General features: G+C 49.8%; 1 long non-coding RNA gene across 1 annotated transcript; it reads right to left on the reverse strand.

Annotated features, from left to right (window-relative positions):
- Positions 1–6,167: 6,167 nt before the first annotated feature.
- LOC141730443 (uncharacterized) lies at positions 6,168–26,011 on the reverse strand. Its single transcript, XR_012581950.1, has 3 exons — positions 25,871–26,011; positions 13,216–13,330; positions 6,168–6,357 (listed from the first exon to the last, which is right to left on the reverse strand). It is a non-coding gene; the product is annotated as an uncharacterized LOC141730443 (long non-coding RNA).
- Positions 26,012–26,078: the final 67 nt, after the last annotated feature.

Genomic DNA, 26,078 nt, shown 5'->3' on the forward strand with positions numbered 1-26,078 from the left:
CTGAATTCCCACCAATTTGATGTGGTATTTTTTTCCTGGGTGCTGAAAGTGAATCTGGATGGAGTGAGCTGGGTGCTCTTAGGTCTCATTGAAACAGAAACACATTGACTCCATGTGCAGTGCGTGGCTGAATTCAGGAAAGGCTCCTGCTGCTCTGCAGAGGCTGTCTGGGCTTGCCATGTGCCTGGCCAGGAGGGGGAGAAAACGTGGTGGAACTGCTGAGAGATGAGTTACACGAGCCATGCCTGAGCAGGCGGGACCTGCCAGGAGAAAACATCTGTGCAAACCTGGGCACACACGCTGCCAAGCCAGCGAGGAACAGGGACTGCAGATCTTCTGTTCTTGTGGCTCACGGAGGGTTTCAGAGCCAGCCTGCCCCAATGCAAGGCCATAGCCCTGACCACCATCCCTCTGCAGAGCTGGCAGCCAGACTACATGAGAAGGCAACTCTTCCCTTCCTCCCACAGACCAATATCCTCTGTGCAAACACAGCAAGGATGCGTTTTATTTCTGTCGGCCAGCCTGTTGTACACAGATGAACAGGCCCTTGTGCCCCCACAGGGTGATGGGTGAGAAGCGTGTTCCCTACAGGGATGGGGACACAGTGAGGACAGGAGAGTTGAGGAGGGAAAGGAGGAGTTGCCAAGGGGCGAAGGCAGCAACAAGGATGACCGTGGGAGCAGTGCCACCTCCTGTCCTCACCAAGCCTTCCCAAAACCCAGTCACTGCCCAAGCCTTTGCAAGGTCTCAGCCCACAGCCCATACTGGCATGTGAGTTCTCCTTGAGCCCCCAAGGTCCTGCACAGCCTCCCCAGAACCTCCCAGGTCCCAGGCTGCCACACAACTCCCTGACAGCAGCAGGGCAGCCAGTGTGCCTGTACCAGAGAATGAATTTAGGTACTTAAACTTCTTTTTACAGTTAGCCATCAAATATTCATAGTAACAAATAAACGAGGAGAGGAGGGGCAAGCCTATTGCAAAAGGGCTGAAAAGGGAAATAACTTTTTACAGCCAGGCCATTAAGTTATAAATCTGGATACGTCCAGGATTTATTTACGGTGCTCTCTGGATGTAAGCATGCTGAAGCCGCAGGTGCAAGTGAAGGCAGGAGGTGTGTGGTGTGTCCAGCCCTAGGATGAGACTCAGAGAGGATGGGAGGAGAAGGGGAGGCCAAGGAGAAGAGGAGGCTGGTGTTGGGGGTACAGCCAGAAAGTGAGGAAATCAACGAAAGGCATTCCTGCGCAGCCTGCAAGGGGACATGGGGGTGCATGGCAGTGGGGGGTGGCTGAAGGACAGATGTCCACTGATCTGGGGCTCCCGGCAGGTCTCTCCCCTCTCACTGCCCTGCTTTCTCCAGCTTCAGGATGGTATAGTCCTACCTGCTGGGGTTTAAGCTGAGAGCTCTGGTTGCTACTGCAGCACTGATGAAGAAGGTAGAAAAAGCTGAGATGGGGGTGCAGGCCACCAAACACCTCCCACAGGTTCCTAAAGAGCCATTGCCCATGGTCCATTTCCCACCACTCTCACCTGGGAGGGAAAAGACCTTTCTTCCCAATTCCTGCTGCAAAAACCACCCCTTCCAACCTGGTTTGTAATGGTGCATCTTGAAATATTGCATGGAAAAAGCCATGTTCTTGACATGAAGAGATAAAACATGGCACCAAGGAGGGACCACATCTACTGGCACCAGCCACAAGATGCCCAGGTAGCCCCTCCAGCCCCATGGGGGTGGTTTGGGTTTCCAAGCAGCTGCTCAGACAGAGCTCACCCCCCAGTGCCTGGAGAGACACCATCAGGACCTGTTTAGCAGAGTTCCTGTTACCAGGGAGAGGGCTGCCTGCTCCCTGCCCTGGGAGCCACAGGCAGGCCCAGGTGCCCAGCAGGTACACAGCAGCCCCAGAAGTCACCAGCAGACTTTTCCCCATCACTGACAGAGGAAGGAGCAGGTGGTGTGGGCAGGCTGCTCTCTCAGCACACACCCCTTCCCCAGAGCCCTCTCCCCATCCTCGCTTCCCCCAAGGACAGCGCCCACCATGGGGCACTGGTTGGTGCAGGAACCTCGCAACAAAGTGGGGGGTTTGCAAGGCTTGTTTGTGCACCAGGATTTTCCCTCAGCCAGGCCAGGATTTCCTAACCCTGCAAGGCCCTTGGCTGTAAAGGTCAGGGCGTATCTGAGCAGCGCAGCGCATCCGGCACGGTGAGCGGTGAGCGGACGCTGGAGCCTGCTCCCGGTGGCCGCTCTGCATTCCTGGACAATGCTGCTCCATGAAGCTCCAGGCCCCAGGGAGCAGAGCCAGCAGGGAGGGTCAGAGGCAGGCCAGGGGGAGTTCAATCCCTGATGAAGTTTCCAGTCATGTTCTATTTTAATGTTGAGATCCTCCATTTGTTCAGTTCTTAAAGGTGACCCACAAAGGAAAGTACAATTGGGCCCATGTCCAGTGTTTGCTTCCCTGTGCTGAATAAAAAGACCTGGACGTAGGTATTTTTATAAAGCTACTTTTGGCATTAGAAACGTGGATCTTTGCTTTACCTCAATACCCTGGGGAGGCAAAAAGCCTCTCCTATGGTATGGTTACAGAAGTGATAATGATGTGAGCTGAGCTGCTGTGATGTGACTGGAGCAGGCTGTTTGCTGTCCAGTGTTTCTGTTTGTTTTGTTATTAACATCACTTAATTTCAATGACCAGCTGACATTTTTGATAAAAAGCCTTTGTTGAAGCCTCAGCATCCTGCCTTCTCCTATGGTACATTTTCCATGGGCTTATCCTCGAAAACTTATCAACTGTCAGTTCCAGCAGCTAAACCAGCAAACGGGAAACATCTTTAATAGCTTTTTCCCTCCAGAACTTTTGTCATACAGAGAAGATACCTACAAGACAGAAACCCAAATAAGGAAAACCCAGTCTTAGGCCCCAGGCTGTGCAGGGCTCTTTGCTCTTCCATGAGCTGCAGGCAAAGGAGAGCACTGTCCTCCCATGAGCACAGCACAGCCACCTCCTGCACCTCATTTTGAGGCAGAATTTATGGCTGTTCTGCCATCAGAAACTGCTCATATGAAGCCTGTACAACTCCACACAGGCTTTTGTCTCAATCTGTGCATGTGTCCTTGGGAGCTGCATCTCTTTCACTCCTGCATGGGCACCCCCACTGCTCTCCTCTCACCTTTCTCTTATTTCCAGAGCCACTGTTGAGGGCTGGGGTCACTTCTGAGTCCGGGTGTATGCCTATGCAGTTTGCAGCGAAAGCACTTAGGGAATCCAGTCTCTCACAGAAACCCAGTTCCCATGGGGCTGACACCACTCCCTGATGCACTGAGGTTTTCCTTGCCATGGCCCCACCTTTTCCAGTCCTTGCCCCGGGCCCAGGCTGCTGCCAGCCCCCGGTGCCTGCCCGGGGTGGGGCATGCCAGGCAGGCTGCAGGCGGGATGGGGGCACTGGTGCAGGGCTGGGGACGCGGCTGCGGCTCTGCCTCTGCTGAGTCACACCCACCGGATGCTCCTGCATATCCCTGCTGGAAAGGTACCAAGAGCATTAGCATTGCAAGCCCAATCTCTGCAAAGTAAGACAGCCTGATGGTTGCAGTAGCTCCTGTTACAGCCCGTGGCTCCCTGCCCTGTGTCCTCCAGCCATCCGTCCTGGCCGGGTCAGGCAGCCTCCCTTTGGTGTGTGCTGCCTGCCTGCCTGATGTTCAAAGCTACATGCTTGGGTCCTCTCCAAAGAAAGCCTACAGACCTGCTCAGCTGCTGCCACAGCTTATTTACTGCTGCTCTCCCTCCCATGCTCCAGCCTCCCAGCACAGTGATGGCTCCTGCCTTTTTGCTCCATCCCGTGGTTCTGCCTAACTCCGGGCATCGCTGAATCTGTGCAAGGACCAGACAGACACCAAAGAGGCTTCAGCAGCACCAGAGAGTGGGAGGTTGGCCTTTTGTCAGCCCTTGCAAGCACAAGGGAGGCTGGGAGGGACTGGCCTGCACCCCAGAAGGCTCACAGCCCACAAGCTCTCCTTTCCTTCAGCCACAGGCAAGTGATTTATGGCAGTGTGTCTCCATTTCCTTGCCTGGGACCCAGACAAGCATCCCTCCCTCTCAAGGCTGCTGTGAGGATGGCTGTGTTTAAACCTGAGGTTCCCGGGCACTATAGCAACATGGCCATACAAACACTTTGGGCTGAGCCACCCTTTGTTTGGCATTCCTGGAGCTCTGCTATGACTGATGAGCTCTCATCAGACCAAAACCATCTCGAGCAGGCTCTGCCGGGGCCAGGCTGCTCCTGACGTCAGTGGGTTTTGGAGCCAGGCCCATCTTTCAGAGCAGGAGCAGCCAAAGCTGCTTTTGAGTGGTGCTGCTTCTGCCACGGCAGAGGGGACAGAGGGGCTGCAATGGCAGATCCTCCAGGGATGGAGCTTGAGCAAATCCTCTCACTGAGCTGGCTGACCCTTCCCACCACTGTGCCCCCAAGGCCCTGGGGCTCCTGGTGTGGGCAGCAGACCTCGCACAATCCCTGCCCTGAGAGCCCCAGGTGTTTCTTAGGCAGACACGGCTTCCTCTGCCCAGCTCCTCAAGCATCACCCATCAACCCTCCATGTTTTCCTTTCCAGCAAGGTTTCCTGAGGGGACAAGGTTACTGCCACCAAACTCTGCTGACAGCTGGGGGACTGAAAAGCTGCAGGATGAGCTCTGCTTGGCATTCACACTGTGGGAGACAGTGGAGAGACAAGGTGCCATGTTCACCAAGAGATCTCTAAGGCAATCCTGCAAATGCCAAATAACCAGCAGTTCAGAATGTTCCAGAGGGTCTTCCCTTCCTGTGGGGTACCTAAATGTCTCCCTCCCAGTCTGAGTCCTTATTACAGTGTCAGAGACAAGGAGAAGGTCTGCAGACAGAAAGGGAAGCAATCTATTGCCCATGGCATCTCCTCCCCAGCTTGCCCTTCCCATGCCAAGGGCTCCTGGTTCTGGCTCCTGCTCTCCCGTTTTTGGTCTACATGGGGCCAGCATCTCTGTGCTCTCCACACCCCAAGGCTCCTGGGGCTCCAAGCTACCAGCCCATTTTCCCAGCTGCCAGAAGGACAGTGGGTGTCCAGGGGGATCCTGACTGACATGGCACAAAGGAAGGGGAAGGCAGCGGTGCCATCCATGGGACACCTGCCAGGATTCATCCCAGACATTCACACAGAGCCAGGCTTCAGGCTCCACACACCCAGGACAGACACACAGAGCCTTTGCTGATGCTCCAACTCCAGTGCTCCAGGTGCTCTGGATGAACTGGTGTTTGCCAATGGTGCAATGGTCCTCTGGGCATGGCTGGTGTTTGCAATGGTCCTCTGGGCATGGCTTCCTAGCACCTGCTGCCCAGGCTGCTCCTTTGGCTCTGGGCCGGCCACGTGCCTGGGTCCTGCTCCAGGCTGGGGTTGCTGGGCAGGATGGAGTGTAATTAACTGCAAATCTTCCACCTCCCTGGATTTGTGCAGCTCCACCAAGTCTCCCTGATGCTGTTTCCAAGCACTCTGTTTTCTCCTGGCTTCTGCCTGCTCACCTTCTTCCATCCCAGGGCTGCTCTTTGAATCCACCAAAGCTGCTACATAGGTCTTACACTAATTTTAACAAAGGCTCTTGTTTACCCTGGGGATTTTGTTAGTGTCTCTGTCAAAGCTGCCTTTGAAAGCTTAGCTACTCATGCTCACTAATAATTTAGTGTTTGGCTTCTGCATGGCTTCCTACTGTTCTTCTGGCTCCACCAGTCTCCCTCCTGCTTCACTCATCTTTTTCCTCACGCAGGTTGGGAGCAGGAGCCAGTTAATATTTGATTTCCCTTCTTGACTGCCATGTCTGGAAGGCATCAGGGGATCAGCACAGCCGCCCAAGGAGGGAGCAGCAGCCCCCCAGAGCTATTTTCAGCCCTCCCAGATGTCTGACTTTGCTGCCTTTGTGCCCCTTGATGCCTCATGGTCCCCTCGTCCCTCCCCACACCCACCCTCCCAAGGTCTGTTCTCCCTGTTGATAATCCATTATCTACATTTAATGCCTCACTAAAGTCCTCCCCTTTGTCTGATGGTGAAACCCTGACCAGATGTGAAGCCTCTTCTGTTACTAATGGCAAATCCTTTTGCAATAGCTGGTTAGAAAATGGGAAACCTTTTAAACAAAACAAAAATTGAATCACCAGGCTAATTTTTATTCTGTGGTCTTATCAAGGAGCAGTGTTTTTTTAGCATTATTTTTATCTTTTTACAGAAAATCACTTTTTAGAAGTGGCTCAGAAGATGGGTTTGTGTTGTCAGTATGCACACCACTAAATATTTAATATTTCCTTTGTTGTGCTGGCGTAGATATTACTGCTCTCATGGTCCACTCATCTCTGGAAAAAAGAACCAAGAAAGGAAACAAGAGGTAGAAGGAAAAAAAAAAACCAATATTCTGTTATGGGTTCAGACTTCAGAAAACTGAGCAGTAGCATTACCAGTAGCATTTCCAGAAACAAGATTGCCCCCTATGCCTGCTGAGCACACCCAGATGGATGCACAGATAAGCTCCAGGAAGGGGGTGAAGTTTTTGTGGCTTAAACAAAGGTCTCCAGTTAACCTTCAAACTGTGTTTTTATTTGGCATAATTTCCAAAGTCCTTCTGCAAACTTGCTTGCTGCTATGAGGTGTTGGGCTGTCCCCAGTGCCATGCAAATGACCATTAGAATACAGCAGAGGCAGGTGCTGTGCAGCAGCAGAGCTTTGCAGCACCAGTGCAGAGCTGCAGTACCCACTGAGGGGTTCTGCAGAGCCCCTGAGAGCCCATGGACACAGCCCTGCCACAGGGGCTAGCATTTGGATGGAGACCCACAAGCTGGGGGCATAAAATAAACAAAATGTCAGCATGTGACTCTCTCTGGCAGCCAGCACTAGCACAATATTTTGGCCTTGCTTTGGGCTGCATGTGCTGGGATCTGCATTGGCTTTTGCTGAGACACGTGGTAAGAAGACCACAGAAACCATAAGCATTGCCAGCAAGCTGGGAGAGAACTGTCCTCCTGACCAAATGCTTATTCCCTTTATTGCACATGTGCCTAGCTATGTTTTTCCTTCAGATGCAAGCACCCATTTTTGCATCTAGTTAGAAATGCACTGACAAATGCCAGCCTGGAATCCTGAAATGTTTCATCTCCTGCTCAATGAACTGTCACTGAACCAAAAAAAAAAAAAAAAATTCACAAGGACATGCCTGCACTCCTTGTGGGTCTGCCCAGAGCCAGGATTTGAGAGCTTCCCAAACTCACTTACAACATTCTTCCACTTGGGAGAAGTCTAGCTAGTTAGTTAGTTTTTAAGTTTCTGTCTAATTCAGAAAGAATTTTTGCTTTTTATTTCTGGATACAGTGGCACACCCTGTGAACTGTAAAGCTTGTGTACCAGCAAAACTGTGTGTTAGATCTGTGGAGGTTCCTGTGTCCTGTCACTTGGGATAAAGAAGTTGATGCACTCATCTGATACCCCAAAGAGCTGAAACAATAAGCAGAATATGCACAGCACAGACACACAAGGAAAACCCTGAGAGATCCAGTGGGAGCTGGTGCAACAAAGGTGCTTGGCTGTGTCTGTGAGGATGTCCTGGGGCAAGAAGAGCAGGCAGGCAGGAAAGCTGTGAGGAATGGCTGGGAGGAAGTGCAAGAGCAAGCTAGCAAAGGACTCTGAATTGAGAAGAGGAGTGCAGGACCACACACCAGTAAAACCAGCCCTGGAGTTGTGAGCAAAGACATTTTCCCCCACGTGATCTTTCCCTGGCACAAAGAAAGTTTTTTTTGTGAAGGTAGAGGTTGGCAGCAGAAGTGTTTCCTCTCGCCATTGTTTGCCCTTTCCAAGGCCCAGAGCTTGCCAGCCACTGCCTCTTCTGTTCCCCACCATCACCAAAGAAAGGCAGGCATACAGAAAGTGACTGACTTAGTGAAGCCATGGTTCACTGAACCACCCAGCTAAAGGTGGTTTTGGCCAGAAAGAAAAAAAGTCTGGAAGGAAAAAAAAAACTTGGAAGGAAAAAAACCTTGGTACTGGTGATAGCACCTTTGCCTGGCTTCTATCCTGAAGGTGAGAGCAGTGATAGGAACAAAGGACAGCCCTTCCTGGGCCTGCCATCCTTCAGCCCCTCAGCACAGCCCATGGTTGGCTGTGTTTTGCCCTTAACATCAGGGCTGGGGGATCTCACAGGGTGAGATGGGCACTGCTGGCTGCAGGGTGTCAGCAGGAGAAGTTCTTTGTTCCCCTTGCCTTTTGCATTTCCATGTTTGGGTTTTATTCCTGGAAACTTTAGCTGCTGAGATGCCCTGTCCGTCGGCAGCAGAGCTATCCTGCACGAACAGTGCCACCAGCATCAGGCACACACTGGGCATTGCTCCACCATTGCGGAGTGAAGAAAAGTAGGTCAGGAAAGTAGGTTTGACAGAGACAGGGACCGGACTTGTCACCTCAGCTGCCATTGGCGTGGGAATTGAGGAGTGCCAGTGCCGGCCAGCGGGCGGAGCAGAGCAAGGCAGCACCTGGGCTGGCGGGGAGCGCTGTCCGTCCCACAGCACGGCACGGCACGCTGGCCCACTGCCCCAGCAAAGGGGAACGTCAGCTCCGGGCTGCACTGCCTGGCTGATAATTGAAGCAAACTCCCGAGCCCGGAGAGAAAGTGCTAATTGCAAATACCTGCTGCTTCCCTAAGAGCGCCAGGACAGCACTCTACAGGCTGCTGTGTCGCTCCTCAAGGGAAGGGTCCACCACTGGTCACTGACAGCAGAACAGAAATCACTGCACGGGGCCCCAATACTGAAATGTGCCCCATTAGTGGGTCAGAAAATCACCCACCAGGCTGCTCCTGCTGCTTTGGAAGGTGTGCTCCTTTGTTTAACACACTTTCTAATGGATGCCCTGCAGTCGCCACACGTGTCTCTGTGATGCCCACTCCAAAGGTCCTCTGAACATTTGGGGAGCCCAGTACACTGCGCTCTGGGCTGGGACTGGGCTGTGCTGGTTAGGGCAGCAGAGAGGATTTCTTATCACCGAGACAGATGGATGGTGTTAGCACACAGCAACTTCCTGAGAACAGAGGTTACCCGTGATAAACCCCACATAATGCAGAGAAGAATCAGGCCTTGTGATCTCCAGAGCAACTCGGTGCAGACACAAGGGTTGTATTTTGGCAGGCAGGGCCCTTCTGCCTGAGGTGGGGTGGCAGCAGCAGGCAGCTCAAGGAACACGGACGCAGTCAGTGCCTAGAGAAGCCCCTGTCACAGGCTGTCCCCCTCCCTGCAGCCGCCTGCGCACCTTTTGGGGGCTGTGCCCAGTGTGGCTCCCCCTTCGCTGCTGGCTGATTGCTTTGATGCGGCTCAGAGCCCGGACAGGCTGGAGCCCCGAGCCCGCCCCGCTGGCTGTCACACCGCGGGGGGCTGATGTGGGGTGGCTGGCTGCCACCGAGAAGGGTGACATCACTTCTGTGTCGGAGCCAGGCACGCGGGGCCCGGGAAAAGGCTTAGCCCACTTATCTTCCGATGTACACCTACAATTTTCCCTTTCAATCTCCTTCCAATCTGGCTACTCCCACGTGAGTTACTAATATAGGACACGCAACGGGGCTTCTCCCTGCCTGGCCTATCCTCATCTATTTGACTAATTAGCTTGGTTTCGCTGGGGGGGGTGTGGGGGTAGAGAGGGGGAGAAGAGATGAAAGGGAGCTCTTGTCCAAAATCCACCCTTCTGCTCCATCTTCCCTAACCCCTACCCTGGTCAAGCTGAGCACAGCTCTGCTAATACTGTCCATCAGGCCCCACTGCAGTGCTCAGTAGCTCTAATGCCATATACCCACTCCAAAACTGGGGGGTACATTGGTCCCTTAGCACTCACCCTGCCAGAATACCTGCCCAAGCAGCCCTGCAGGTGCTGGGGTGATACTGCCTCTGCTCTGGGGAAATTACAGCCCCCAGCTGGCCATCAAGGCAGGGGAGAAGGAGAGAGGGTCAAGGAACAGATGGGTAGCAATTTGTTTTCCTCCTACTCCTCTGGCAGCTTGTTCCTGAAGCAGGTCTGGGACAAACAAGAGGTCTTAGGGACATGTCCCCCTGGGAGGGTGTCCCTGACCTCCCAGCACTGGTCTCATCAGCACCAAAACTACCTGGAGCCGGACCTGTGGCATCTGAGAAGCTTTATGAGTTGTTCGGCAGGGAACGAGTGGTAATTACCACGTGCCACTGCTGTTAACCTCTGCAAATAAGTCTAATTATCACAGATTAATGAACAGAGCACAGGCACATCCGAGGAGCTGTCGCTGAGGGTCTTTCTGGGGCCACATTTCATTATTTTTTCGAATGCTGCTATCCTGTCTCCCACATGCCCCCCCAGCCATGCATCCTACTGATGCTCCAGCTGGTCCCTGAGAGATGTGGCCCCACAACTCCTGCATTGTCACAGCACCGGAGAGATCCCAGAGGGTGTGCCAGGGGAGGCACAAAATCAGGGTCTGGGACAGCTGCCAGGGCTCAGCCCACAGACATCAGTGTGGCCCTACAAGGGTGCTTGCACATCAGGGCCATCTTCTTGCATAGTGTTATGGGGAGCCCCGTGATGTTTGGGTTGTGCCTAGCCCAGAGACCCTAGCTTTTGTGGGTAAATAATCAGATGAGATCCTCCTGTCTCATCTGGGAAAGAAAAAAAAAAATAAAATACAAAACCTAAAGCATGTCATTAGCTCTTGTGGTTGCAGGGAAAAGCTCAAATGAATCTCCCAGGCTGAGAAAGCAGACAAAGGGAAAACAGATTGTGGTTATTGATTTTTGCTTCTAAAAGTCCACTCTGTCCCCACCACTGCCTTACAAGAGCCTGTGGCTGGGAAGAGGGGGATCCTGGCACCTGCTGAGGTGGATAGGTGGCAGGGCACAGCTGTGGGACCAGGCTGAAGACGCCAGCAATGGCAGAAGGCTGGGGATAGTACATGATGTAGCCTCAAAGCGAGGAGCATTAATAAATGATCAGATTTTATGATCATGACAGGAAAGCTTACACTTCCAGCATTAAAATAAATAATGAAACATTTTTTTTTAGCTATTCTGGCTTATTTTCAGCACTTGCTGAATGGCTGATGCTTTCTTATGGTTGCTTACCCAGCACTCAGGAGCATCCTTTCAGATTTGGACCAATTAGCCCACACTCACTTTGACAAGCACTGCTACAACACAGGCACACGACTGCTGTACTGAGGCTCCCGTGCCAGCAAATCGATGGAGCCTTTTTTTGTTACCCTTGGGAAGCTGATAGTTCCATCTTTACATGCCTGACACCAGGAAGGGTTTGCCAGTGGAGAAAGGAGATCCACACCTGGGCACGTGCTGCCTTTGCAAGCAGCATCTGAGTGGCCCTGCAGAGGAACCCTGCTGGCCTTGACTGCGCTGGGCTCCAACGTGTTCCTTCCATCTCATCCCTCGTGGCAGCTTCGCAGCTGAGCAGCACAAATGTGTCCCAGCTTCGACATACTGTCACGGGGAGGAAACCAGCAGATGCAAAGGAAGCTGAATGGGCAAATGAATGTTAAAATAATTGGAGCCACCATTTCAGACTTGATGAATATGTTGCTCAAATTACAGCTCTGCCTTGAAAACAAAACAAAACAAAAGCCCTGATGAATGTAACATTAATTTAATAATAGTGAAACTTGTAAATAATGTAACGCTCATTTAAATGGTTGCTCTTGCAATATCTCTTGAGAGGAGAGTAAGAGACTTTAAAATGTTGGGGCTGGGATGACACATGTTCTGTAAGATGTGATGTTTTATTCATCAGCTCCCCCAAGAGCTGGTGGGGCAGTGGGTCAGGGCCGAGGCACTCACCACCAGCCCCCAGCCCTGCCACTGGCCACGCTGGTGCCCCCTTCCTCCTCACCAGTCCCTTGGGTTCCCCCAGCACTGTCCTTCCTCATGCCTGGGCACTGGCATCTTCTCCAGGGCTCCCTCATCCTGGTGCCTGTTTGCCCCCTCCCGTAGACATCAGCGATACCCACACATCTCAGACTTCACCCACACACCTCAGACTTCTCTCTCCCTTTGCCAAAGCATTTATTTAAATCTTTCTCTTATCCTTCACCTTCAACTACAAGGCAGAACTAAATTCACAGAAAAGCAAAAATGCAGTTCATGGCCAAGTCAATAAACACCATCAAACCCAGAGAAAATCAGAGCAGAGATACCCTGTTCCACTCTTTGTCCCTTCAATTTTTTTTAGTTGCCCTTTTTATTTCTCTTTTACTGCTGTAAGAGCCTATTACCAGCATCTACAACTTCCTTTCACCAAGGACCTCTGGGTTTTTCCTTGCCTGCTTCCTCTGCTTTATTTATTGACATATTCAATAATTTAGAGAAATCTTATTTTAAATGCACAGGGCAGAACTCACCCCCAGGTTTAAAAAACAAATCCTGTCACATTTGGCAAACAGCTGCACACAGAAGGCAGACATCAAACATAAATATATCCAAATATGTAAATTCAAAGAATCAATAGATATGGCGTATTCTTTATTTTAATTTTTCATCCAGAAATAAAAGCTTATTGCTGTATTGATTTCCTTGCGGTAAGGATCATCCTACAAGACGTGATAAGCTTTCCTCCTGGATTGAAGGTCAGCCTGCTGCCATGAGGACTATTCTTACATGACCAAAAATGCTTGATAAAGAGCTGATTTGCAAGGCTGGGCTCTAACCTAGTGTGACCAGCCTTCCTCCTCAGTGCAGGGGGCACCTCCATGCCAGACACGTGAAGCCCTCAGGCACGGGGCTCTCAGTGTGAGCCCCATGGCACCCAGTGTTCCCCCAGCAAACACTGGGGCCTGAGCTGGTCACACAGGGGCTGAGCCTGCAGATTGGCACCACCATTCATGTGTCCCCCAGTCTACACTGATGCTGCACACTAAATTTATTCTGCTCCAGTATGCTACTTGGAAGGCTCCCTCTCCTCTTCCATAGCCTGCAGTACACTTTTTCACCTCTCTGGTGCCCACCATGTTATACAACCTCACAGCTGATCAGCGCTCTCCAGTCAACACCTGCCATCAAACTGCCCAGGTTTAGTTGCACATAATTGAGAAATAAATGTAAATGCACCAGGATGATGAAGATATACCCAGGTGGTGTCACCAGAAACAGGACAAAAGAGTGAGCATTCAGTGCATTTGAGAGTGCAGCCCGTGCTGCTTTGTAGTGACTCACCCCGGACCGTCAGCATCCAGACCATGACAAAGGCAAAGAGGCTGCCTTGTAAAACCACTGGGCTGTGCCTCTGGGATTTCTTCATGCATTATCATTTTCATCTTGCTGCTGTTGGCTATAAAATAAATGTGTACATCAATACAGCAGTGGAAAGCAAGCGTCTGTTTTGAAGAGATGTTGGCATTGTTTTATAAATGTCAGCAGCTGAACAGCAGTGGGCTCTGTCACCTGCTACTGCTTCTATCACTTCCCTTCTATTAAAAATACATATTGACAATAAAAGCTCTGCCTAAAAAAAAAAGGCTCCTCCCTCCCCAGAAGAAAAACCTTACTCTGCTCTTCTTGGAAAATCTTTAAACATTTGCCCTGTGAAATGACCTTACACATCTTCTCCCCTCCTGTGAATGCCATTGAAGTACCTCTTTTAAACCAGGCAGTAAAAAGTGGGGCTCCTGTAAGTGGTTTAATAGCAGTGCTTCTCACAGGTGCAGCAGCAGCAGCAAATGTCTGAGCTTTCTACAACACTGCATTTTGTCCAGCCCTAGCCAGGCTGTGCTGTGCCTGTTGGTGCACACAGCCCCTGACCCTCCCCACAGGTGCTCTGTGCCACCAGGCAGCAGGCATGGACATAGCCTGGAGGTGAATTATCACATGTGCCCAATTATTGTTATTGTTTTACAACGGTACCAGTTTAAATTATTTTTTCATTTTTGGTAGGTAGGTTAAATTTTAATTGAAAATTATTTTCAAAAGCATTTATTTCCTTTCTAGTTAATACAGAAGAGAGAATTTAGAAAAGCATCCTATGAAAGCTGATGGATTTCATTTCAGCAGTCCCTGCCTAAAATGTCACTATTTGAGTTTCTGTCCCTTCTTTACTGCTTTCCTTCACCAGGAGTCTTGAGGAAAGAAGGCCAGCAATGTTTACAACACACAGCCCACTGTGCAATCCAGACTGTCACACATCTCTCAGGTTTGCAGTGGACATGCTGTAAAACACAATGGTCATGCCTGCAGTTTGTATCCCTTTACGTCTCTGCATAGGGAACTGGAAAGCAGCAAGTCCCAATGCCTTCACAGAAATCCCAAAGAAAGTACTTTGTTCAGGAGTGAGCACATGAACACTGCCATATAAATGTCAATCACCATGAATCCTACACATTGGCCATTTGTAAACTATCCGACTGCAAGTCAAATTGTTTTATGGTTAGAGGAGCATTTAATATACTATCAACAGTTTAAAGTTAGCATTTCATACTCAGAGTGATTAATGGCACCATATTGTATTTCAATTACTACGCAATACTTCCCCGTAATAAACGATGACAATAATATTCACATTAAGTCAATAAAAAGCATCTCCAAAGTGTGATGTATACATGCCATTACCACAGCCCAATGTGCAAGCATCACACAAGTTACAACACTGATAACAGAAACCCCAGCACCCAAAGCCAGGCAGAGGCACTGCCCTCTGCCTCAGGAATCTGCACCACCTTCTCCATGGCCTCTGGGCACAACTCCATAAGCGCCAGCCTGGCAGCTGCTCAGATGGTGCAGCAAGCATGGACATCCTACAGTCACTTCCTAAGCTCTGCCACTGCTACACAACAGGTCACACCAAAGCCTTTCACCCTCTCTTTCTTCTTCCACATGAAGCCTCATTAAATGAAAAAGGAAATTATTTTCTCTCATACTCTTTTTAAACTGCTTGCTTGCTTTTTAATTGCCAGCTCTATTTGAGTGCCCAAGAGCACACTGACTGGAAACAGGCGATTTCCACAGCCTCACACCTAGAATATAGTTTCCCATCATGAAGTGGAAAACTTAAAAAAAACCCCAAAGTAAAACAACCTCCCCCCAAATTAACAAAAAACAAAAACCCAACCAAACACTCTCCCCAAAACAACAACAACAACAACTGAACAAAAACCCCAAACCTCTCCAAAAACAAAGAAAATATTTAGTTTCAATAAACATTGAATTGCTTTGCCTTGGCATTTAAACTTAATTTTGTTTCATTTGACTAAAATAAAAAGACACTTGGCTTAGATGTCAAAACATGACAGCACATATAAAAGAACAGATATGATATTAAATAATATCTAGAAAAAGATACAGATAAATTACTAACTGTTTTGAACAGTGTGTTTATAGTTAGCAAAAAATGTCGTAAAATGAGAAGGTGGGATTAAAAATTTTTTTCATCATGGAAATCAAAACAAGACATTTCACCATTATCAAAACAAGAGAGAAACCCAAATAATTCACTTTGACTTTCCTGTGGAAAATTATGTCCAGACTGGCACACTCTCATAAAATGCTTCAATTAGAAAAAACCCTGTGTGTTCTTCAGATGAAAATTTCCTTCTGCTGGGGACCTTTACACAGCCACTGCTGGTGAAGGGCTTGGGAGAACAGGTATCTGTCATCACACCTGGCACCTTTGTCCCTCCAATTAAGGGTTTGCATGCCCTGCCTGAGACCCACACAGTCCCTCTCTCAGTGGGGGCTCACCTCAACAGTCCCCCTGTTTCTAAGGTAAAATATCAGCAAATTTGCCTCTCATTCTGTAAAAAGCAAGGTTCGCCCTTTGGTGCAACCTTAAGAAGCAATGAGCAATGCACCAATAACAGTAGTATTTCATAAAACTCTACAAGATATTTTAAAAAAATAATAAAAAAAGACAAAGGCGAGAGACAAAGGGAAAAACATTCTTCTTTGTAGGTCAGCTTTAATGCACCTGGTATGAGGATTGCAGGAGTGAGAAAATCTCAGAGGGAGTCATTATCTGTAGATCACTGCCCGGGCAGACCCTAATGGCCTCTCCCAAGCTGTTAGAGGCAATTATTTCAATAAGCATTTGTCCTGCAGTGAATGGCAAGACACATGGCAATGCCTGTCCAGGCTCCCTGCTGGTCTAGTGGGGAGGACACAGTCCCTGGCCACAGGTCCCGAGGGGAAAGGGGCCCCTGGCCTTCTCAGGATGGAGCCCCTGGCCTCCTCAGGTTGGAGCCCCTGGCCTCCTCAGGATGGAGCCCCAGACCTCCTCAGGATGGAGCCCTGGCCTCCTCAGGTTGGAGCCCCTGGCCTCCTCAGGATGGAGCCCCTGGCCTCCTCAGGATGCCCTGGCCAACGAGGACTGTGACGGTGCCTGTTGCACAGAGGGGATCTCGCCCTGCAGGGCTTTCCCGTGCAGCTGCACCCGTGGTGGCCAGAGTCCTTCTGAGACTGGGTAGCTGCCAGCCATGGGCATGTTCCTTCTGCAGTCCTGCTCTCCACCAACATGCTCTGCAAAGCACGGCTGAGCTGCCCCACACCCTGCACAGCCACAGCCCCACACTACAGACTGTGCTGTTTTATAAACCCCTGACCAGTGGCTTTTACTAAGAAGGCCTGGCTAGAGCTCCCAGCACTGCCCCTCGTGCTGCAGCAGCCAGGGTCTGCCCAGGTCCTGCACAGACATGCGGGGTGACCGTGTGGGCTAGGCTGGGGATCACAGTTGCACTGAAACCCTCCCACAGTGCCAGCTTCTCTCGGGGCTCAGGGAATCTTCAGCCACTTTCCTGCAGCCACCAAGAGCTGAGTCTGGGGACAAGCACCGTGTCAGCCCTAAGGATCAACTCATCACAGCAACAGCAACGTCGTTTTATTAACTGTTTACTCTGCTCTGAAGAAGAAAATAGCAGCTGCTTCAACAAGCCTCTATTAAGGGATTTCTTTCCAAAACCTCCTTTATTTGTACTCATAAACTTTTCTACCAGCTTGTCTAAAGCAGGAACAAAATATGCTTGACAAATACAGAGGCCATAAGGCCGGACACACACTCTGTGCAAGTCCAGTTTAAAGTGGAAATTACCGGTGGAAAACAAAGAAACCTCCATAGTTTATCAGTCCTAAACCCATTAATGCTAATAATATAGGTTACTAATAATAGTTGTAGCTCTCTTTGACGCAAATCAAACTTGTACAATTTAATGTACGGTTGAGAGATGGAGGCAGATGTAGCAGTAAAACTCAAGTTGAGTCTCCAGGTCAAACCAGGCCATGTCCTGATCACGCCACCCCTTGCTTTTCAAGTTTCACATTATTAATTTCTTGAAACACATGTTCCTACTTAAGCCAATGGGAAAATTGCCATTGACTTCAAACAGAGCCAGAGCGAGCTCCTGCAGCAGTTGCCCTTCTTAAGGAGAAGGGCCGTGCATCCCCAGTTTTGGCAAGGCATGAGCAATCCTGCTGGCTTATAAAATCACACTTAACACCACAAATGCCGGGTGAAAGTTTTTTCAGGAATACTCTGCTAACCTTCATCATGGCAACTTAATGAAAACCACTCCTGAATTTGTGCAGAATTCAGCAAACAGGTTAATAAAAATTATTTAAAAATGTATATACGCATGCTGTAGTAACTCTGCCCAGAAAGGGATTTGTCATGGTTTCTCAGGCCACTCTCTGCAGCAGAACTACGTGCTTGAAAAATGCAAGAGGGCAGAGGTTCAGCCCCCACAGTTGGTCTCCCTGGGTGGCCTCTGGTGAACTGGAGGGTGGAGGAGCAAAAGAGTGGAAAGTTTGTGGCCAGTGCTTTTCCTTCTTACCCGAACAGGAGAGGGGTCATTTGCCACCAGAGTGGTACTGACAGCAAGGCCATGGCAGCTTTGTATGTCACCCATCCAGGCCACAAAAGCCCTTGAGACACTCCTGCCAAAAACTCAGTGATATCTTTGTGTGTTACCACAGAGAAAAAGTGATGTCAGAGGCTGGGGCAGCAACTGAGCTGGCTCACCTGCTTCCAAGAGTCTGTAAGAGTTTCTGGAGAGACATGTTTCCCTCACCCTTTGCTCCTCCAAAGCTCTGTTTCTCTGTCTCTCAACTCCTGGTTTTGGAAATCAGCAGGGATCCATCTGGCATGAAAGGCACCTGTCTTCTGCTTGGCAAAGCTCTGGAGGGAGTGATGAGACCCAGCATCTCTACGCTTCGCCACCCACAAACCAGCTTTCAAGGCACAGTGTTGCAGAACAAGACTCAGATTTTCTTGGCTACCACTTTAGAGGTAGCCACATGTATAACCTCTTAATTTCTTTCCTCAGAACAAGTTCTCAGCTCAACTTCTGCAGGCAACTTCCACTTTATAAAATGATTTCCCCCACTCCTTATAAAATAATCTCATAACATTCCCTGTGGCTTTACCAGTAAGAACAGTTACACACTGTCAGCAGGAATTGCTATGGGTGCAAAGGGCAGGGATGACAAACTGCTGGCCCCCTGCTGAGCACTGTCCCTGAAGAAAGGACAGGCCAGCAGAGCTTCTTCAACTACCAAATCAAGCTGGGCAGCCAGGAATGTTCCCTAGCCAGAGAGAGCTCAGAGGGAATCAGGTATGATAGCCACTGTGCATTCATCTGCATTTTGAGAGGATATAGGTTACTTTCTGGGATCTGATGATTTGTCACTTTGGACTAAGCTTTGTCTCGCTCATGTTTAACCTGTGAATTCTGGTGTTCTGCAACCAACACCTCAGGAATAATGGAGTGCTCTTGGAGTTACTGCCTTTTTTTCCAGCAGACAGGTACCTGTCTCACACAGCAATGCAGTATTCCACAGGCTGAATCAGTATGAGATGATCTGTTAAGTGCTGCTCATGCTATAGACAGAGCCATGTAGACCTCAAGGGAAATCAAAGCCAAGAAACAAAGATTATAGTGGGAGAGAAGCCCAAAGACTGACTCTCCTTCTTGAACAATATCTGTTTTCCTTTCAGCAGTTCACAGTTGCCCAGTAGACAAGGACTGAGCCCCCAGGAGAGTTCATTTGTGAGGAAATTTTTTTACAGGTTATGTGTTGCAAAGCTTTGTTCAAAGGTCCCTCTTCAAGCAGGATGGGAGTGCAGAGAGGGAGAAGCCCTGAAGATGCAGCTGCTGTTGGGATAGGAAGAGGCTGCCCAAGGGAAAAGATGTTTCCATCTTTTTTTCATAACAGGAGTCCCCAGTGAGATGCTCTTTAGAGGGGAAAATGCTGGGGTAGCCAGGTGATGCTCCTGTGGCGTGCCAGCAGAGCCAGCAAGGCTCAACCCATAAAGCAGAGCAGAGTTTGACTGCAGTATCTTTGTGTGAATCCTGGCCACTGCTGTGCCAATCCAGGTACTTTACTCTTTGTGCACTTCTGTGAGGGAGCATGACAAGCTGGCCAGGGGCGAGCAGCATGGGCTTGCTTCCCTGCATGCCAACATTTCCTCATTAATGCACACATCCGCACTTGACTGTGAGAGCCACACCTTCAGCAGCTTCTCGTAGGAACAGGACTCAAGGGAAACCCCATGAGGATGTGAAAACAGAACTGTGAGTCTTGCAGCTTCCAGCCAAAGACAGGCTTTGTTGTTAATGCATTGCATCTCCTTCCTCTGCAAGAAGTCTAGGCAGAAACCCCCAGTGATGCTGCTCTAAGCTTGCTTCCAGAGAACCTTCTTCTTCCCACAGGCCCCATGTGCTGTGGGTGTTTTCTGCAGTGCCACAGGAGAGCTGTGCACAGCAGGCCTCCTCTTGCTGTGTATTCTACCTCTGCTGCAATTTCAGCTCTTTTTAACAGGGCTCTTGCTGCTAAAGCCAAGTCAAACCAGCATTTGTCCAGAGTACTATCTGTAATAACATAAGCCAGTCCCCAGTTACCATCTACTGAACCATGCCAATGTTCTCATGTATTATGGTAAGACTTCCTATAAACTACCAAAGTGTGATGTGACCCCTTCACTAAAAGGACACTGCTCAGAGATGCAGCAGCCAAGTGTGTCTGCTGACAGCTGCACAGCATCCCTCAAGGCTGCTGGGACCCTCAGCACCACTGCACGGCAACAGCAGCCCAGGTCTGCAGAGTGGACATGTCACATGGAAGTTGTAGGAGTCCAGCCTGAACTTGAGACTCAGAGGGCTTCTTTGCAGCTCATTATTATTTATTATTTGTACTGTTGAAGCACCTGAAAGCTTACTAATATGATCAGAGACTGTTTATGTCAAGTGCTGAACACCAACAGAATAGCAATGATAACTGCCCTTGCCAAGAGGTTCAGAAACATACAGATCACTTTGGGCAGAAGGGAGGACTTGAAAGACAGCAGAGAGAGCTGTTAGATACAGTTGGGTTCTGAGCTCTTGTTGGGACACAAAGGAAGTTGCATTTCCCACTGGTTCCACTGGGGTTGCACCTCTCTGCCTCTGGAAGCTTTGCCCCACCATCATACATACACAACCACAGTGCTCTTCGTCAGCATGGCTTTGTGTCCTGGATTTGAAAACTGGGAAACAGAGACTGATCCTAATGCAAACACTCACAGCCATAAGGTGAAAATTATTACAAGAAATACAAAAACCCTAGAGCATATGAACAAACCACAGCAGATGAAGGCTCCTTCCCCACAGTGGAAACTCAATCCTGTTACATGCTGAGCATACTCATTGCCTTTTCAGGACAGGGGGTCAAAAAAATCCATGACAGATCTGGATGAGACCCATTCAACTATGATTTCTAAATTTCTCTTTAAGTATCAGGCACTTTTTGTTTTTACTTCTTTTTTTTTTTTTTTCTTTTTCCTCAGCCCAGAGAACCCAGCTGGATAATGTTTCTGCTTCAGGATGGCATGTCGTGTTTTCCCATCAAGCATCTTCTGCGTTTGGCAAGTGATCAACTTGCAAAGTCCACTGAGACTTTTGGGTATCCTAAGCTATGATTTTGGGTTAGGTCCATTCCATCTCTAATCCTGGAGAGTGCTCATTAGCCGCCCTGCAATTAAGTCCACTGCAATGTCCACAGGGCACTGATTTGAAAGAGAAGGTGCATGTTTTCCAGAAGGAGGGGAGGCACAGGAACCTGCTGTGTCATACTCTCGTCTCCCCTTTTGTTGCTCAACATCTGGGGAACAGCTTGTGACTCACTGGAGACCAGGAGCACCTCCACCCATTCATGCCCAGCACAGAGATGCCACCACCCTGCTTCAGTGTGTCCCGTCCAGGCAGAGCCAAGTGCCACTGAGGGCTGCAAGCTACAGCCATGCTGCTCCCCAGCATGGAGACAGGAAGGGCAACAACCTCTGTTCCTTGTGTCTTGGGCTGCACCAGCCAGAAAGAACAATGAAATACTGAACAGCCCTCCACGTCACTGAAACGTTGCTGTGCAGGCATGGGGCCAACAGCACTGACCTTTCTCCAGGAACATGAGGTCTGAAGGAGATGAGAGATTTGGAAGGAGTGAGGTATCCAGCTGGAGGAGGAACCAGGGATTTCTGGGGCCTACAGAGACATGCTTCACTGTAGGAATGGAAGTTGTCTCCCTTTTTGCTGCTTCATGCTTGTTTGCATTTTGTTTCTCATCAAATGTGGACATGGATACAGATGCACAGACACACTGGAGTATGGAGTAGTGGCAATGCTGAACAGCAGGGTCCCCGTGAGCTCTTCCACTGACAGCCACCTGGCCATAAACCACCACCACAAACCCTCCACTTCCCCGGTAGCAGCTTTCTGCATCCACTTCTGGAGAGGCTGAACTGCAAATCCAAGCATGCTCCAGTGTCAGTACTTTCCCCCCTCTTTGATCTTTGCAAGGCTTTACAACCAGTGGCAACCTCAACCCTACCAACCTGCAGGCACAACCTCTTCCTCTCCAGGAGGGACAGAGCCTGAAGAATCAACACCTCTGAACAACACTGTCACAGGCTCTAAGCACAGTGAAGCTGTATTAGCTCAGGCTGCGATGGAGGAGAGGAAGAGATGCAGCTGGCAGCCTAAATGCAAATGTGATGGTAGAAGGAACTGGTAGCCTGGACACCTGGGCCACTTTGTCCCTGCAGGAGAAAGTGCTTTAGCACTTTTGTTGGCTATGCAGAAGGCCATTGGGTTTACAACTGCATCATGAGCTGGGTACCGAGCAATCCAGTGTAGCTGTTGAAACATCATTGGTACCAAAGGAGGTGTATTCAGGGAAATGTTTACCATATGAATTTATATACTCCCTGATTGCTTTATGGCATCTTGTCTCTGCCTAAGCCAAAGCAAAGAAACACAAAATCAGCATCTGAAAATCACCTGCAAATCAGTGTTCTCTGGTGGGTCCCCAATAAGCATCCCTTGCTATTGCTTCTGGGACAGTGGAGACACAAATATCACAAGGGAAAGCAATCAGAGCAACCAAAATCGTGCTTCTGTGCACAGCAGTGCCTTGCAGGGACTCAGCAAAGTGCTGGGAGTGATTTTACACTCCTTACTTGTAGAGGATAGAAAACATTGTTGCCAGAGGACCTATGGCAGACTGTGATAAATTCAAGCTTCTCAGAGAATACAGTTAAGATACCTTTCCTCTTTCTCTTGGAGAGCAGAAGAAGCAGGGAAATATTTTCTTTCTTTATTTTCACTAGGACTAACTGCTCTCATTGCCCCTTAATGTAAAAAATATAACCACTTCCCCTTTCCAGGTGCCAAAGAGCACCGGTGCTATAGCACACCAGCCATATCACTTCCCTGCATCTTCCTGACATTTCAGCAAGTCACAGGAATGATGAAGTCTTCTCCTCGTGCAAGTTATTTTCTTTACCTGTTATATGACAAACCTGTGCCCTGGCTGAAATGCCCATCCTCACTCCCTGCAGGTCCAGCCTGCTCCCTTTGCCTGAATTTTTGTGTAAGTCCTCCATGCCCTTGAGCCCAGCTGTGCAGCAGTGGGGAGATATGGCTCCTCCTCCACATCTGATTGCGTTGCTCTCCGTGATGGGTGGCGTGGTGGGCCAGGGCAGGGAAAGTGGCCACCTGCCAGGAGAAAGGTCAGTGCAGCCTGGGAAACCAGAGCTTGGCAGAAATTGCCCTCTGCTACCTCTGGGTCAGCACAGGTAGATGCCACCTCCGGTGCTGGACTAACAGCTTTATACCCAGCATACCGCATATTCTTTTTTTGTCTAGGCTTTTCTGCTTCTGCCAAGTGACAACCCCATTCTGCTTTCTCGACTGACCTCCAAAGCAGAGTATCTGAGACAATAAAAATGCAATGTCTGCCTGGAAACCACCCAGGCAAGCGGCCAGATCTGTAGTCCAGCTCTTCACCTCAAGGCTCACAGCCAAAATTCTGCCCTCAGACACAATTCCTCCTGAAGCCAGCCAAAGAAGCAGAGCAGCATCTGCTCATCAGATCTGGCCACCAGTTACAGTGCAGCCCGGGCACAGTCTGGGCTCTTTGCTGGTGTAGAGCAGCTGAGCTCCACAAAGTAGAACAACCTCCTCCATGAGGGTGGAAAGCTGGCAGTTCCTACAGGGCACGCCTTCAGCAGCAAGTTCAGGATAAGATAGTCAACTAGAAAGATTTTAATTGATTCAAATAAGAGCTTCTCAGTGGCAAGCAGAGGTGACTATCAAGCAGAGAGGACTCCTGGGCTGCCTGTACATCAAACTTTGCAGTAAACCAAAGCATGAGCAACCCATAGCTTGAAAAGGTCACGCTAGAGGAGAGCTTGGATATCAGACCACTAACATTTCTACACATTAAAATTGGAGTTATGCTAAACAAGGTCAGAAATAAAGCACGAAAATGTTTTTCAGCTATGAGAATTACTGAATTCAAAGACAAAAAAACCTGAAGACATTTAGATATTTAAGTAGCTGAGAGCATCAACCTTCACTGCTTTTGTCCTTTATTTCTCTGCCTAGGTCAGAAAAGCCTCTGCATATGCATTTGGCCTTGTTCTGACAAGCTGTTAAGGATAAATGCTTACAGACAGCTTTTTCTGAAACAGGTATTTCTTGTGTAACCCTCTCAGTACAGGAGTGTGTTGTGACACCCAAGTGCTGCTTCTTTCCACAGCTGACCACCTTTGTCAAGTTCTCTCCTCTAGAGTCTTTAAAAGTCTTCCCTTCCCAAGGTGCCCAGGGAAGGTGTTGCTTTGCCAGATTGAGGCATGCTTGGAATGGGTAATGATGGTCTGCAAGACCTCTCCAGCAGTGCTTGCTGCGCTAACCTTCCCTCTCATCTTCCCACTAACACATACATTTACACATTTATGGGTATATTTATGAGAAAGAGTAGTTTATTATTCATGTCCAGCCTCACACACAGCTTCTCTGCTAAGCTAAAGATGCCAGGAATGGTCCTGTTTGAGACAACCTATGGCTCCCCAGGTGAAGGCTGGGGATGGCATCGTTTTCACAAGCAGCTCACAGGAGACATTCAGCTTCAAGGGAGCTGCTCCTGGACCATCCAGACCCGGAGCAACAGCTCCTGCAAGTAATCCTGCTGTTTCTTCAATGCAACCACAGAATGTTTTTGTAGTGGTGAGACTATTTATTTGAGAAAATTGCCTATGTCCAGTTCTTTTCTGATTACTGCAGTTCTTCACCAACAGCTTCATTTCCCCTTTTCCCTCTACATGTTGACTCAGACTAGAGAGGGGCTTACTTTGCTTCATTCTTCACACCACCTACAAGAACTTGGGATTGGTGCAGCCATTATCTGGACTTTCTGCAGAGGTTTTCTTGACAAGCCTTCTTCAAATACAGTTTTCAAAATTGTTGACACGGACCCAGTTTTGGAAAAGGCAATTTGTCTTCATTGCCAAGAAACAAAACATACCATGAAATAATCAGCACTGGTGAATTCTGCGGCCTCGTACTTCTACATCAGTCTGACTAGAACACCTGGGAAGAGATGTGTCTGTGCTAGTGGCATTTCCTCAATTAACACCAGCCGAGGCCTGGCCCTGGCACGCTCATCCAGGTGCAAAGGGAAGAAAAAAGCCAGAAGAGAGATCTTAGTCATGGCAAGGCAAGTGTGATGCAACTGCTGCACAAAGAGATAGTTTAGCAATCCCTGGCAGCATCTGCTTGCCCTGGTACCCAGTCCAACTTAGTGTGCTGACAACCCACCATCAAAGGGCACCAGAGGGACCTTCATCCTGCAGCCTGGTGGCCAGATACAACCCTGGCAATGCAACCGATGGGACCATAGGGCCCTCTGAATTTGAGAGCAACAAAGAGAACATATTTCTTCTATTACTGGAAGCCCCTCCCCACCCCCATCATCTTCAAATGAGCACTCAGTTCTGCAATCCTTCCAAAAGCAGAAATGCAACTGTGCCCAGAGCCAGAGTGATTTTGGGGAAGCTCTGCGCCACACTAACCATTTAAGGTCAAACAGCTCATTAGCCAGCCCAGACTAGCACTCCGAGAGGTCTCAGCTCACATCTCAGCCTGATTAAATGCCATGATAGATGCCTCAGTAAGCACACGTGCATTTCTGGGGACCGTCTGGCTGGATCAGCACTCAAGGGCCGGGCTCCTACGCTCTGCCTACTATGCATGTGCACCTTAGCCCGGCGGCTCCTGCTCGGGGTGAATTCCCACTCCTACTCCTTCCAACACCCTCATAAGCCACACATCTTTCCCAGGCGATGCTCAGCCCCAGGAACTCGAGCACTAGAGGCTGGGGAGAGGCAGAGTGGTGCACACCGTGCGGGAACGGGGGTGCGCGGCAGGCACTGCCTGCGGGGCAGCCCCGGGCCGGGCCGCGGCTCGCTCGGCGCCCACAGACTGAGCACGAACACTCCGCATCCCCCCTCAGCACACCGCGCTCTACCACCACCACGCGCCTCGCCGCCCTCTTATATAGCGCCCTAAAAATAGCTCACCGCGCGCCGCCTCGCGAGCCTCGGGGAAGGGCGGGAGCAGCGCTCCCGGCCAATCGCTGCCGGCGCCGGCGCTCCGGCCCCGCCCACCGCGCCCCTCGCGGCTCCGCCATTGGGCCACAGCGTCTTCAGGCGCGCGGCGGGCCCGCCCCTCCCGCCCCGCCGTTTACCCTACATGGCCACGCGCTGCCTGAGCGGGGCCGCGCGGCTG

The sequence above is a fragment of the Zonotrichia albicollis genome, chromosome 10 (genome assembly GCF_047830755.1).
Source record: "Zonotrichia albicollis isolate bZonAlb1 chromosome 10, bZonAlb1.hap1, whole genome shotgun sequence".
Taxonomy (NCBI): Eukaryota; Metazoa; Chordata; class Aves; order Passeriformes; family Passerellidae; genus Zonotrichia; species Zonotrichia albicollis.